Genomic DNA, 15039 nt, shown 5'->3' with positions numbered 1-15039 from the left:
ATCATCCCCATTAAGGCACTATACGTCCTATGTTTGCGGTAATCAATCCTGTATGTCTCCCAGTTCGGCATGATATGACATTACATTCCTAAGGTTGATACCTGTTCTCCCCAGAGTTATATCACACTCTCAATGAATTCAACCATATTAATTGCATGTTATCCAAGTTAAGAATGTGTAAACCGTACTATCTAACATGAGGCATTCCCATCCCCTATTAATATACGAGGTGGTGTATCCTTGTGTCCAGTCGACCACAATGCTGTTAAATATCCAATGTAGAGTGAAAATCAAAAACACACGACATCAAACACTAAATGGTTCTTGGCACCCTAATGCTGTGTGTATAATCCTCATGCAACTGACTATATCCCAACTACTAAGGTCTCATTGCATAGACCCCGTAACGCATGGTTTCAAAAGCCATTACACTTAACGGATATAGCGGTCAAAATCTGCCCACACCAACATAACATTCGAGCATCCCCCATGCAGTAACACTCGCACCTGGTTGCCGGGTGACCCTGTCCCAAGACAAATGTTACAAAATAGTACAATAATGCCCAATTGATACCATACCTCATTGCATATCCTCAAACATCCAATTACTGTGGCGTGCGGTCTCACGTTTCGAAAGCAGTGTACTAAAAGGGCCTTCCCCCCCACAACTGTGTCAACTTATACAAAATCGGGCAGGCAAATGGTCCCAGCTGATGAGACCACACTTTAAAAAGAACCCACTTTGTTCAAATTACAATGAGTAACAATCCGTATAGGATATCCGCCATTGTACATTGATAGTGGATGGGAATACCTCATGCTAGATAGTGCGGCACGGTGAAAAGAAGCTTAGCTACGCTGCAGCAGCAGCCAGTGGTGACTTAATGCAGCTTGTAGCCACTCTCAAGATTGAAGAGCGGTAGTTCCATGTATTGGAACACCACAGGCATCTAGGAGGCACAATACTTGGAATAATTTCTGCTGTTTCTACCACTTTTCACCCCCTGAGTCCTGAACTCCAAACTCGAACGGAGCAACGAGGATCAAAATGGCAGCTGTATCAGAGCGGTCCAGGCGCTACTCTGGGACATCTAATATCACGCCACTTAAGTAAGCCTCTCTAACCGGCACCTGTGTTTCCCCAGGTCAGTGTTGGCTCTCTAGTAAATGCCAGTCCATTTGTATGTGTGCAGAGAATGCTACTCCGACCTGAAGAGCCCTGTGAAACCCTACCAGGCTTTGCCTGAGCTTTACATTGCAGCAGTCCATGAGGCATAGATAAACAATGAGAAATCTCAATCCACCCAGCAGTGCCTAAAGGGCTGTTGAACTCACCACTCAAACATTGCTTCCTTCATCCCAGGCTAAAATAGTTATTTGCTTTTCAAGAATTGTAAGGCTCTGGTAATATGAACATGTGAAAGCTTTGCAAAATATAGATACCAGCACCTTGAGGGGCTTCTTATGTGTGTTCGACCTCCTCTGAGAACATTCCAATGACTTTGGAATGATCGCTGCCTGAGTGGGGTGATCGCTGGAGCCCCTGTGATCTATTTAGTTCTGAGGCAGTGCACTGAGTCTGTTACCCAAAGGACTGCCCTTCCTGAGTCCTGCTGGCCCACCAGTCTCTTCTTCCCCATCTCTTCCCAAACCAGTCAGCTCTGCTTTATCTGGGGAAGGCCCCCAACGATTGAGACAATCAGACAAGGAAAAACTCTTCGCTAATCTACTCTGTTCCTGGTTCATTCAACCACAGTGCCCGTGTCCTATGCTTTGCTGTGTGCTGGACCCCTTCGGTTCACTAGTTAACCAATCCAATGCTCATACAGCCCGGTTCCATTGCTGGTTCTTCATTTCACTCGTATCCTGGCTGTCCAGTGTATCTTTTGCACGTGCTGCCGTCACAGTCATTATAGCGGCACCCCAACTTCAGCATCTCAGCTACACAGTGCACAATTATGGTGTGCAATTTGAACCATCTACCTCCTGGGGAAAAAATGGCTGACAAAGAATCCAAACCTGGCAATAAGCACTCCAAACCAGACCCACTGATACCGGACCCATCTCTTAACAGTAAGACAGACATAAATAACACAATGGACATGATACTAAAAAAAAAAAACTAGCGGAGGTGCACAACTTGGCAAAATCCACCAAAATAAACAGACATGATGCAACAAGAACTATGTGCTATCAGGCTCGACGTCAGCTCCATTAACACCAGGATATCAGAGGCAGATATGCAAATCCATTCATTTGGAAGATGTCAGCTCCTTCTATCAGGGATATTCAGAAACTGGAGATCACCACCAAGACCCTGCAAAGAGATGTAGCTGTGTGGGAGGATAGAAATCATAGCAGGAGGAGCCTGCGCATCTTTGGGATTCCGAAAGGATCAGAAGACTCATCAGACTCTTCTATAGCCTTTTTATAAAAATGGATCCCTCAAATGACAGGCTATCAGGTCACTTTGACTTTGAGTTTGAAAGAGCACACCGAGTACCTTCATTCAAAACAAATAACAGAAACACTATTTGACAGATTGTCTGCTGCCCTCTGAGATACCGACATACAGAACTGAGCTCAACCATGTGCGTAAAAACAACCACATACCATGGAAAGGCCCAAAAATCTACGTCTCTCAGGATTACTCCAGACCTTCAGTCAAGACAAGGAAGGGCTTTCTCGCTCTTCGCACCAGACTTATAGCTCCAAACCTGCAATTCTCCTTCAACAGGGCAGCAAAATTTTAAATCCATGCAGATGGGAGACACCATATATTTAACGAGCCAAAAGACCTTCAGTCATTCCGGGGTAAAAGAGAGGGTATCTAAATGGACACCCACCAAATGCCCTGCAACCACAAGTCATGAACCCTTCCAGCATCCACCATCCAAGACTATATTTTTTCCATATGCTTGTCCAGGCTTACGAAGTCTTCCCTCAGCTCCCTTGGTGGACTTAGAGGATGTGCTTTCCCTCAGTTTGCTCATTTTGAGACCCTCATAGGGTCTCTCATTGTATTATGTTGTGAGAAGTACTCCAGTAGTTCAAAAAAGTTCAAAAGGACCTAGGTTCATCTGGTTTTGATATGCTTCTTCTCCTATTCTGACACTTGCTTCGATTGCCCTAGATATAGTGCACCATAACCAGCTCCCTTATGCACTTGTCTACTTAACAAAGACATAATATACCTTCCCATAGCTTCTTCAGCTTACAACAACGAATAGGCCCCCTCAACATCACCTTAACCTTGACACTGATTTGCGGTGACCACGTTGCCCATCTCAAACATCGGTTCTGAAGGCCACCGCAAACGTTTCTCCAACCTATTTGACAATTTGCGAAACATGGGTCCCCAACTCCCTTAGCTATTCCTAAATTACTCACAATCTCCCATATGCAGTCTGCTCTTAGCAGGGAGAATTCATCCACAACAACTCACGCACCACTCTAGTAGTACTCCCAGCCAAGTTACCTGCATTTTAGCATTCTCACACACTGTCATGCCTCAACGTCACAATACCTAATGGCATGTGTTTATCCCATACAGACCCTAGGCAGTTCTCTTTCTTTTATAATGCATCTCCCGCTGATATAACTTCAGTCTCCTCCTCCAAACATTTGGTCGCTACAGTCATCCACTACCTAAATTCATGTGCCGCTGTTAGTGGTAGGGACACCTGAACTTATAAGACCTCTACTATATAAACCTCTTTTTGTTCTTGAACTACAGTTAGATCAATCACATAGTTTGTTGTTTATTGTGAGGCCACAATGGTGGGTTCCACACCGTTGTCGTCTCTCTCACATGCACTGTTTAGGGGTAGAATGGGTGGGTCAGTGGGGTGGGGTCAAGTGAGGTGGATTACAGGTTGTCTTCTTCCTTTTCTGATTGTATTCAGTTTTACCTTATTATTGTATTCCTTTTCTTCTACACCTATGTGGCTTGACTAACAACCTTTACTCCTTGCCATTGGCTCCATCCCAGAGACTTGTTTTAATCTTACACATTTGCAGAGGGTCTGTTGGATATTACTAATATTGCACACACACACCTTATGACATCATATCAGGATCATGCTCATATCTGGCCTTTTTCTCCGAGGACACAACCTACAACCTACAACCTATATGCATTCATCACATAGCTAATCATATAACGCTATAACATGACTAGCAGCTTCCTGGACATAAACCTAGAATTTGTCTCCCTAAACATCAAGAGTCTTACCTCATCCAGTTAAGTGCAAAAAAATAGAAAACTACCTTTTTAAACTCAAGCCCGGACAAAAGTCACCCATAAAGAGTTGACTACATTTGGGAGTAGTTGGGTCATTGACATCCTCTGGTCCATTGCAGATGAAAACAAAGGTGGGGTAATCACATTGCTCACTAAAAACTCAGGCTTGTCCGTAGTATCACACAGAACAGATGACAAGGGTAGATGGATTTTGTCAAAACTCTCCAAAAACTTAAACCCCTTCCATGTTCTTAACGTATATGGCCCAAATTCTGACAACGCCTAATTCTGGGACTCCCTGTGTCCTTCTCTAAGTCAGATCCCGAACGCAGATCTTATTATCTTCACCAGTCCCCTTAATCTTCCCCTCGCTGTGACTACTGACAGATGGTCTAAGTCTCCCCTACAGCCCTCCTGGTCCCACAAATCACTCCACAAACTATGCACCAGATTTGGCCTCCATGATACCTGTAGATTACAACACCCTGACACTAGGAATTATACCTTTTTCTCCAACCCACACAAATCCTACTTCAGGGTTGATTACCTACTGATCTTTAAAGCTCTCATTCACTTAACAGACCAGACAGACATACTCTCAAGATTAGTCTCTGACCATTCTGCTATTACTCTAGCACTACCCTGGCTCAAGTACAAGAACTCCCAACAAACGTTGGAAATTCAATGAAAAGTCGATTAAGGATGCTGCATCCAGTGACTCTATTGAAAAGACCATACGAAATTACCTGAAAGAAAATGATCCACCCTTCAATTCCTCCCAACCTTTAAATTGGATGCACTCAAGGCCATGGTCAGGGGTGCTGTCATAGACGTTCAGTCCAAAATAAATAAAGCCCATAATAAGAACCTAGAAGAACTGTAAAAAAGATATTAAAACACTTGAGGCTGCCCATATCTCTGATTCAGATGCCCTAACCCTTTCACCAAGAAAAAATTTGAAAACAATAGAATCCTGAGTGAGGCACACCTCTGGCTCACACATAAGTCCCTTGTACAATGTTCTAAATAATTTTACTCTCACCCTACCGGCCAATAAGATCAGCCAGAGTACGCCCTCAAACAGGACTAAAAGACATTGACATCTTATAACTCCTGACTGTTTGCCTCTCATTTCCCTTTAGGAGACCAAATTAACTTAGACAGTTCCAGTCTCAGCTATAAATTGCACACTGGATTTATGTGCTCCCAAAATAGTAAATAAACAAAGAAATCACCCTCAGAAGAGTGGTATTCTTCCGATCTAATACTCCAAAAAAAGAAAATGTGAATCTATGAAACATAAATGGAGAATGACCAAAAATAAGGACAATAAATTAGCTTATTGGGCAGAGGTAAAGAGTTATCACACTGCATTTAAACATGCTAAGAAAGAATAATTTGTAAAAATAATTGAAGCAAATAGAAATTCTAATAGTTATTCAAAATCGTGTAAGCATTATGTAAGCCAGTGGGTATGTCTCAAACTTTAACTGCATCAGCAGACAACTGCGAGCAAGTCAGCAATCTTTTTGTAAATAAAATAACCTAAATTGACTCTACTTTTAAAAAGCAGTCTACCCCGGAGGGTACTGACTAAGAAGCATTTGAACCTCATCCAGGTGTGTAATCCTACTTCGGTAATTTTGTACCTCTTTCAGAAGAACAAGTTGCCAAGGCAATGTCAGAGGTCAAATCGGGATTTCCGCTCGACCCCTGTCCACATTTAATTTTTTCTCAACTCGTAACTGTTCTCTGCCCTTACGTCATACAAATCTTCAATCAATCACTAGATGCAGGGGTATTCCCAGAATCATGGAAACGAGCAATTGTGTCCTCTCTGGCAAAAAATGTTTGTGTTAACATGACTAATCTATCAAACTATCGACCAATCTCCCAACTTCCCTATCTATCCAAAGTTCTGGAGAGATTGATTAAGTGGCAATTTTCTGACTATCTCAAGACAAATGATCTTTTAGACCCCTCACAGACAGGCTTTATGGCCTCTAACAGTACTGAGGCTACCCTGCTAGCTGTTTTAGACAATGTAAGACTTCAATCAATCAATCAGAGTACTTGCAAAGCGCGCTACATACCCGTGAGGGTCTCAAGGCGCTGGGGGTGGGGGGCTGCCGCTACTGTTCGTAGAGCCATGTCTTGAGTCTTCTGAAGGTGAGTAGGTCTTGGGTCTGCCAGGTCTTGACGGCAAGGTAGGAGAAGGATCTGCCGCCGGAGGTCGTTTGTTGGATGCGGTGGACAGCGGCGAGGGCGAGGCTGGCGGAGCGGAGCTGGTTGGTGGGGGTGTAGAAGCTGAGTCTGCTGTTCAGGTAGGCTGGTCCGGCGTTGTGGAGTGCTTTGTGTGCTTGGGTGAGGAGCTTGAAGGTGATCCTCTTATCAACGGGGAGCCAGTGAAGGGCTCTCAGGTGGGGTGTGATGTGGCTGCGGCGGTGGACGTTGACGATTAGTCGGGCGGAGGCGTTTTGGATGCGTTGTAGTCGTCGTAGGTGTTTGGCTGGGATTCCTGCGTAGAGTGCGTTGCCATAGTCCAGTCTGCTGCTGACGAGGGCCTCTGTCACCGTTCTTCTTGTTTTGGTCGGGATCCACTTCTAGATCCTGCGGAGCATGCGGAGGGTGTTGTAGTAGGAGGAGGAGACGGCATTGACCTGTTTAGACATAGAGAGGGAGGAGTCGATGATGAAACCTAGGTTGCGTACATGGTCGGTGGGTGTTGGTGCTGTTCCCAGTGTGGTCGGCCACCAGGAGTCGTCCCAGGCTGAGGGGGTGGTTCCGAGGATGAGGACCTCCAGCTTGTCCGAGTTCAGCTTCAGACGGCTGTTGCTCATCCAGTCGGCGAGGTTGGTTTTGGTGGTGTGCGGGTCCTTGGTGAGGGAGAGGATGAACTGGGTGTCGTCGGCATAGGAGATGATGTTGAGGTCGTGTTGGTGGGCCACTTGTGCGAGGGGGGCCATGTAGACGTTGAACAGCGTCGGGCTGAGTGATGAGCCCTGGGGGACGCCGCAGATGATGTCGATGGCCTCGGATCTGAAGGGCGGGAGGCGGACGCTCTGGGTTCTGCCGGAGAGGAAGGACGTGGTCCAGTCAAGGGCCTTCTCTTGAATTCCGGCTTCTAGGAGGCATGTCTTTAGAGTGCGATGGCAGACCGTGTTCGAAGGTGGCTGGCAAGTCCAGGAGGATGAGGGCTGATTTTTCGCCGTTGTCTAGTTGGCGCCTGATGTAGTCTGTGGCGGCGATGAGGGCTGTCTTGGTGCTGTGATTTCGTCTGAACCCGGACTGGGACGGGTCCAAGATGTTGTTGTCTTCCAGGTGGTGGGCCAGTTGTATGTTGACGATTTTCTCGATGACCTTTGCCGGGAACGGGAGCAGGGAGATGGGCTGGAAGTTTTTGAGGTCCTTGGGGTCCGCCTTGGGCTTCTTGAGGAGGGTGTTGATTTTGGCGTGCTTCCAGCTTTCCGGGAATGTAGCTGTTTCGAAGGAGATGTTGATGACCTTCCTTAGTTGGGGTGCGATGGCTGCGTCTGCTTTGTTGAATACGTGGTGTGGGCACGGGTCTGACGGAGATCCTGAGTGAATGGGGTTCATGACCTTGCGTGTCTTGTCGTCGTTGACGTTGGACCAGGAGGTCAGGTGTTTGGTGGTGGTGGTGTTCACAGGGGAGGTGGAGTCCGGCGTAGTCGGGCGGTTGTGTTGTCATGGATGTCAGCGATCTTGCGGTGGAAGAAGATGGCTAGTGAGTTGCTCAGTTCTTGTGAGGGTGGTATGTCGTTGGCGTTGGCACTGGGGTTGGAGAGTTCCTTTACGATGCTGAAGAGCTCTTTGCTGTCATGTGCGTTGTTATCCAGGCGGTCTTTGAAGAAGGATCTCTTGGCTAATCTGATGAGGTGGTGATGTCTGCGGGTGGGCTGCATGGTTGTCGGGAGTGCGTTCGTGGAGCCAAATCTTCTCCAGTTTCCGGCATGTGCGTTTGGAGGTCTGCAGTTCGTCAGTGAACCAGGTGGCTCTCTTGCTGGCATGGTTGTTGGAGGGTTTCTTGATTGGGGCAAGGGTGTTGGCGCAGTCGTTGATCCACTGTCTGAGGTTGTGGGCTGCGGTGTCTGGGTTGGTGGGGTCGGTGGGAGGGTTTTGGGCGAGGGTGGTGATCAGTTGGTCTTCGGTGACTTTGCTCCAGCAGCGGCGAGGTAGCTGTTGGGTGCGGTGGTGCGTGGTTGGTTTCTTGAAGGTGAAATGGATGCAACGGTGGTCGGTCCAGTGGATTTCGGTAGTGTGGTTGAAGTCTACGTGGGTGCCTGTGGAGAAGACGGGGTCCAGTGTGTGGCCAGCGGCGTGGGTGGGTGCGGTCACGAGTTGTCTGAGGCCGAGGTTGGCGAGTTTGTCCATCAAGGTGACTGAATTGGTGGTGGTGTTGTTCTCGGGGTGGAAATTCAGGTCTCCGAGGAGGATGTAGTCCATGGAGGCGAGTGCGTGGGTGCTGGCGTGGTCAGCGATGGAGTCGCAGAATTGAGCTCAGGGCCTGGGGCGGCCTGTAGATGAGTGTAGCTCTGAGGGTGGTGTTGTGGTCGGTGTGGATCCGGAAGTGCAGGTGTTCGGCGGTGTTGAAGGTGTCGTCTGTGTAGGTGGTGACTTTGAGGGTTGACTTGTGGACGATGGCTATTCCTCCTCCGATTTCGTTAGTGCGATCCCTGCGGGTGATCGTGTAGCCGTCCGGGATGGCTATGGTGATGTCGGGCACCGAGGAGTTGTTCCACCAGGTCTCGGTCAGTAAGGCCTCGTCTGGGGCAGAGGTGTCGCGCAGATCCCAGAACTCGACAGCGTGCGGAGCGGGTGTTGAGGAGTATGCAGCGGAGGTGGTTGGGTCCAGTCCTTGGCGGTTTGGTGGCTCTGTCGCAGGTGAAGCTGCAGGTGTGGCAGGAGAAAGGTCCGTGAGTCAGTTTCGGGGTGGCTTGAAAGCAGGTGTGGTTTCGTCTGGCGTTGAGTGCGTGGAGGGTGCTGGCATTGTAGTGGAGTCTGGTGTTGCGGCGTTTGTAGGGTCCAGGGGTTCTGGTGCTGGGCGCGGTCCAGGCGCGGGCGGGCGCAAACGGGCTTGCGTTAGGCACGCCAACGGCGCGCGCGCTGTGCGGTCTCGCAGCGGCCGCCATATAAGGGGATGTGGGAGGGAGGAGCAGCTGGGAGGTGGGAGCGGAGTGGCAAATGGGAGAGCGGGGGGCGGGGCCACAGGGAGGCAGCGGCGGGAAAGGAACGGGACAGCAGGAGACCGAAGGCAAAAGGGGGCTGGGCAGGGGCACAAAAATAGTCAACAAAGCAGGGCAACAGGGAACGGTAAATACTAAAGGCACAGTACAAAATAGGAGAAAACGCAAATCAAGGAAAGAGACACAGTTCAATATACCAGCGGAAGGGTGGGTGGGGGGGTCGGCAAACTCACGAGGCAGCAGCAGCTGGCTCAAGGCAGGCACAACACAGGCGGAGCCGTGCGGAGGGTGGGGGGGCGGCCTGACCTGCAAGCAGGGTCAAGGGTCGCTGGACCACGATAAAACTGCTGCCTTGATCCTTATAGACTTGTCAGTGGTGCACCATTCCATTAAAAATAAACTGGCTTTTGACACTGTGTCACGCAATCTCCTATTGAGAACTTTATACGAAAAAGGGCTTCATTCCAAGTCTCTTCATTGGTTTAAATCCCTTTTGCTTAATAGGACTCAAGCAGTACAAATGGGCTCTGTTTCCTCCAGCCCCAAAATAATAGAGTGTGGTGTTCCACAGGGAACCTCCCTCAGCCCTACTCTTTTTAATGCCTATGTCTCCCCATTGGCCTTGATTGGCAGGAAATGGGGTTGTAACACATGGTCTTACGCTGACAATACATAGTTGCTAATAACTTTCGAGGAAAAATATGAGAACACAAGAGTAGTTTAAGTAACTGCCTTTTAGAAACCGCAGGTTGGATGTCTGACCACTGCTTGAAATTAAACGCGGAGAAATCGGAGCTACTGCTGTTTGGCGGTGCACAGTTTTTCTTGGACACAACGTCATGGCACCATTCATCAGGCACTGCTCCTGAACCAAAATGTGTTGTAGGAAACCTTGGATTCCTGGTAGACAACATGTTAAGTATGCAAGACCAAATCCGAGCACTGTGTGGTAGATGTTTTGCCATGCTAAACCTACTGAGAAGACTTTTTATTTGGATTCCACTGAATTGGAGGAAAACAATCACTCGGGCCTTACTGACTAGCAATCTAGACTATGGAAATGTACTTTATGTTGGCATGTCCGACAATTTATTTTCCCGTTTACAAGTCATTCAGAATGCAACTGCCAAATTGGTTTGTAATAGGAACACGTTTAGCTCTGCTTCAAGCTGCCTGAAAGAGCTTCATTGGTTGCCCATGAGACAGAGCCAGATTCCAACTATTAAGTTATGCGCATACGGCCCTTCATAAATACGGACCAAGAATCCTGCAGGACAAAATGGAATTCTGTGTCCCCCTCACAAGACCTTAGGTCATGCAATCACTCCCTAGCTAAAACTTTACGAATAAAAAAGCCTGAACTGGAGTTAGCTCATTTTCTCATTTGGCGGCCACCCACTAGAACAAACTCTCGCTGGAGCTTCGCACCATTGATGAACACATGAAGTTCAGAAAAAGACTAACAACATGGCATTTCAGGGCCTAAGGCTTGTTGCTTCACAGGCTAAGGGTCAAGTCCCGATGTTTTTTTTTCCTATGCCACTATATTCCCCCTAAGCAGATCTATCCTAGCGTCATGCTATCCCTTGGGATGAGTGTTGTGCTTTATAAATACAAATTTAAGGTACCAGTGGTACCAAGGGCATTTGATAAAGAGGATCTCTGAAGGATGCAGCATGTACTATACCACCCTAAGAGACCCCTCACCAAACACATGCACACCGTCACTGCAGCCTGCGTGTTTTTGTGCAACTAAAAGTGAAGAGTCGACCTGGCACACATGTGCCAGGCCTGCCAGCACTGCCAGAGGCATAGGTAAGCCACCTCTACAGCAGGCCCTGAGGTAATGTGCACTATACCTTTGGTGAGGGCATAACTACATGAGCAGGCATGCCCCTATAGTGTCTAAGTCTATTCTTATGCATTATAAGTGCATGATGAAGCCATACCGAGTACATGGGCTGCAAGCTTGTTGTTGCAAGTTCCACAGCTCCATTATGGCTTCACTGAATTCCAAGATGTTTTGGTACCAAACATCTCAGATTAATGAGCCCAAACTGATGCCAGTCTTGGGTTAATTAATAATGCACTCAGAGACCACGACAGAGGTGCCCCCTGAAAAACTAACCAACCGCTAGTGTCTGCGCCAGCCTGCCACTTCCAGACATGTGTCTGGCCCACTGAGGTGGGAGCATTGTGCCCTCGTGGGTCAGAAACCATGCCTGTTCTGGGTGGAGGTACTTCACACCTACCCCCAAGCAGGAAAAGTATGTAAGGGACGTGAGCCTCAAAGGCTTTCTTCCCTTTCTTGTGCTAGCTAGGGCCTCTCCAGCTAGTGGACATGCCTTCCTCCCTGACCAAGCCCTACGTTTGGCAGCAAGCTCAGTGGGAAAATTAGTAATCAGGATAGGTGTGTCCTCTGTCAGCCAAGACCACCCCTAAGGTGTCCTGAGCTGAATTGACCCCCTCCTTTGATAATCCTCCATATTGGTTGTGAGGATTTTAGCCAATAGGATTAGGGATAAGTCCCTTCTCCAAAGGGAGTGGTCATACAAAGGGTGTAGTCACCCAAAAGTTAAGTAGCCCATTGGCTACAAACTGCTAGTACCTGTACCACCCCAAAGTTAAGTATCTGATAGAGACGTCTAGCTGGATCCAGAAACGTTTGCTCAAGCAGCATCCCTTGCACGCACAGTCGGGTGGCTCCATTCGGAAGTCTGGTCGTAAGTGTTTGCTGTTGGCAAGGTTTCATTTTACTGTGTTTTCTTTAGGCTAATGATACTAACAGCCTCTCCAGATCCTTTAGGGTAGTTGGCATTATCTTAATGCTAAGTCACCCAGAGTGTGTTATTGAGGATGTGATCTTCCTTTCTTTTGTTCTATTTCAGTTCCATTTTATCTATACAGGTATATGTCATACACACAGGTGTAATGTATCTGTGTTGTGCATATTCAGATATAGCTCTGCTATATAAGATAAGGCAGGATATGTATTATATTTCTTTTGCAAATCATACTATGAGTTGCAATTTGATTCTCTATTCACTGTAGTTTTATCTGTGACTGTATGTCATATCCTCTAGATATAGGTCTAAATATGTTACGAGTATGGATCTATATAGGTACGTACAGTATGAGCTACTCCGATTTAGGCATTGTTTCTTCATTATTTATGGCAGATTCATATCTGGATAATTACCAACTTACGGGTTCTATGTGTTGTGGGACCCTTGAAGTGGTCACTTTATCTCATCAAGGATAGACTTTGATTAGCTTCAGTTTTTGTTCTTGGGCTGGTATTTCCAAGTTTATGGTGAATGCATTTATTTTCTATGTGGTGAGTGCTGTAACCTCTTTCTGCTGGGGTTCTAAGGATAGGTTCTATTGAATGTTTACTTACTGGTGTAGGGAACTGTAGTTTACAGGGTATTTGTTAATGCATTTGGCCCTTCTTGTCCACAGGCATATATCACCCGCTAGGGGTCATGTACTACTGTCCTACTATTGGGTGTTGTCTTCTGACACAGTGTTATTTAGCTGCCCTTGGGGCATGTTTTTTTCCCCATGCCTGTAGGGTTGTTTTTATTTACATTGCTGTGGCCCTTGCCACAGTTTTATAAGGAGCTCTTTTCCATCTAATGCCTACGTATGTCTGGTCTGTTGTTAATTTCGACCAGCTGGTTCTCTCTGAGAACTTGTGTAGGATTCGATTGCAGACCCTCCTCTGAATGGGTATAGCTATGGTATTTAGTTCAAAAGTTAAGGGTTCGTAAACCTTGTCATGAAGGAACGTATACGGGGTGTCTAATAATTGTTTAAGTAGGAAATGTACACGTTGTACAGAACTATACTGTGCGTTATGTATTAGATACATTTCTTCGAGATAATGTATTCTGTACTGTTGCAATCAGTAATCAATATGCCATCATTGTTGTGATTCACTGTGAAAATGAAAAATAAAGTGAATTAAAAAAAGTTAAAGAATCTGCAGCTGCATGTCTCCATCAGATGAACAAGTTACTTACCTTTGATAACGCATTATTTGGTTGAGACATAGTCTAGCTGCAGATTCCTTAACGCCCTACCCATCCTCCGCACTCTTAAATGATTTGTAGTGTAAGAGGTATTTCCTTTTACAAACCTGGTTTATACACTGCTGGTCAGTGTTTCGAGTAGCTATATGGTTCATTAAACCATTTGATATTTCCTTATAGAAATTGTCTAGTTGTTAGGGATGTAGCCATTTTCAGCACTGGTATTATACACCAGTGTTCGCTCTTTAATGTAGTTGTGTAATTCAACTAACCATTTGGTCTTACCTTATAGGTCTTGACTTGGTAATGATGTCTGTTTTCTATTTATTGTTTCAAACATACATTGATCTTTTTTGGCACACTGTTTCCACAGCCAGTTTCTATAGTGGTGTGGAAGGTTACACAGAAAAAACATCCGCGCACCGGACGGGACTTATATGACATCACTGATGTCACAACCGAAGTCGACTTTATCACAGAGTCCTACCACTCATCCCCCGGTGTGCAGAAGTACTGCTGAAAATTTTCCAGATCCGGTCTTACAACTGGGGAGAGTTCAAAACTTAAGGAATCTGTTGCTAGACTATGTCTCTACCAGATAATGCTTTACCATAGGTAAGTAACTTCTTCTCTGCAATGGTTAGATTTTGAAGTGGAGCGCAGAGCCTGATTGAGCACAGAGTTGATTGAGCTATGGCAATGCAGATGGACTTTTTGTGCCAGATTTACTGATGACCCAACCCCTACAGGTTAGTTGATTTAGAGTAGTCTAATCTGGAAGGGGCATCTGTTGGGATATCAAATTCTCTGATATGGGGAGAGATGTACACCCCTGCCTGAGTTCTCCAGCTGTATGATATGTGGTTCCCTTGTACTGGTTTTTGGTCATTGGTGAACATGGATCATACTTATGTGCCATGACCTTAACTTGTCTCACAGATTGTGAGACAGGGAGAGGCGCACAAAGTGCTGCCCTTATACTGTTGGAAGGTGTAAGGAAACTGTGTTATTAGTTGTGAAGCATGTGAGGCCTGCGCAAATATTACGTCTACAATTACCCACTCACTATGAACGAAACATCCAATTGTACGGTTTGACTCTCTTTGGGTAGCGAAGCAGAGCAGTCCAAGGCCTACTCAGGGTAGGTGATGTGGGCTAGTAATCACTGTGCACTTGTACACAATATAACACTCTATAAGTGATTGTCCAGTCTGTTCTTTTTCTTTAGAAAAAGAAAATGACATTTATTACACAAACACTACTTAATACTATGCTGTAATGTACAAATATACATAAGGCTGGTGAGAATACCTTCGATGACATTACATTTGTTCTCTGTAGGGTCATGACCACAAACATCACAGCATACCCCTCCCCCATACCATATTACACATAACCATATAGGAGGGTGCCACTTTAAATCAAGTAGGCCTATTGGCTTTAACATTGTTTTCAGACTTAAATACTTGAATCACTAACCATAATCCATCTTCAATCATTATAATTTATAAAGCATTACAACCTTCTGCACCCATTATAATTAATAAAGCATTGCAGT

At 46.2% G+C, this 15039-nt stretch overlaps 1 protein-coding gene across 2 annotated transcripts in view; it reads left to right on the top strand.

Moving 5' to 3' along the window:
- Positions 1-15039, top strand: part of VPS13C (vacuolar protein sorting 13 homolog C) — a 2773485-nt gene that overhangs the window by 1999911 nt on the left and 758535 nt on the right. The window lies entirely within an intron of this gene.

Source organism: Lissotriton helveticus, chromosome 3_1 (genome assembly GCF_964261635.1).
Source record: "Lissotriton helveticus chromosome 3_1, aLisHel1.1, whole genome shotgun sequence".
In the NCBI taxonomy this organism is placed as follows: Eukaryota; Metazoa; Chordata; class Amphibia; order Caudata; family Salamandridae; genus Lissotriton; species Lissotriton helveticus.
The sequence above is the reverse complement of the archived record's forward strand: the minus strand, read 5'-3'. Positions and strand labels throughout refer to the sequence as shown.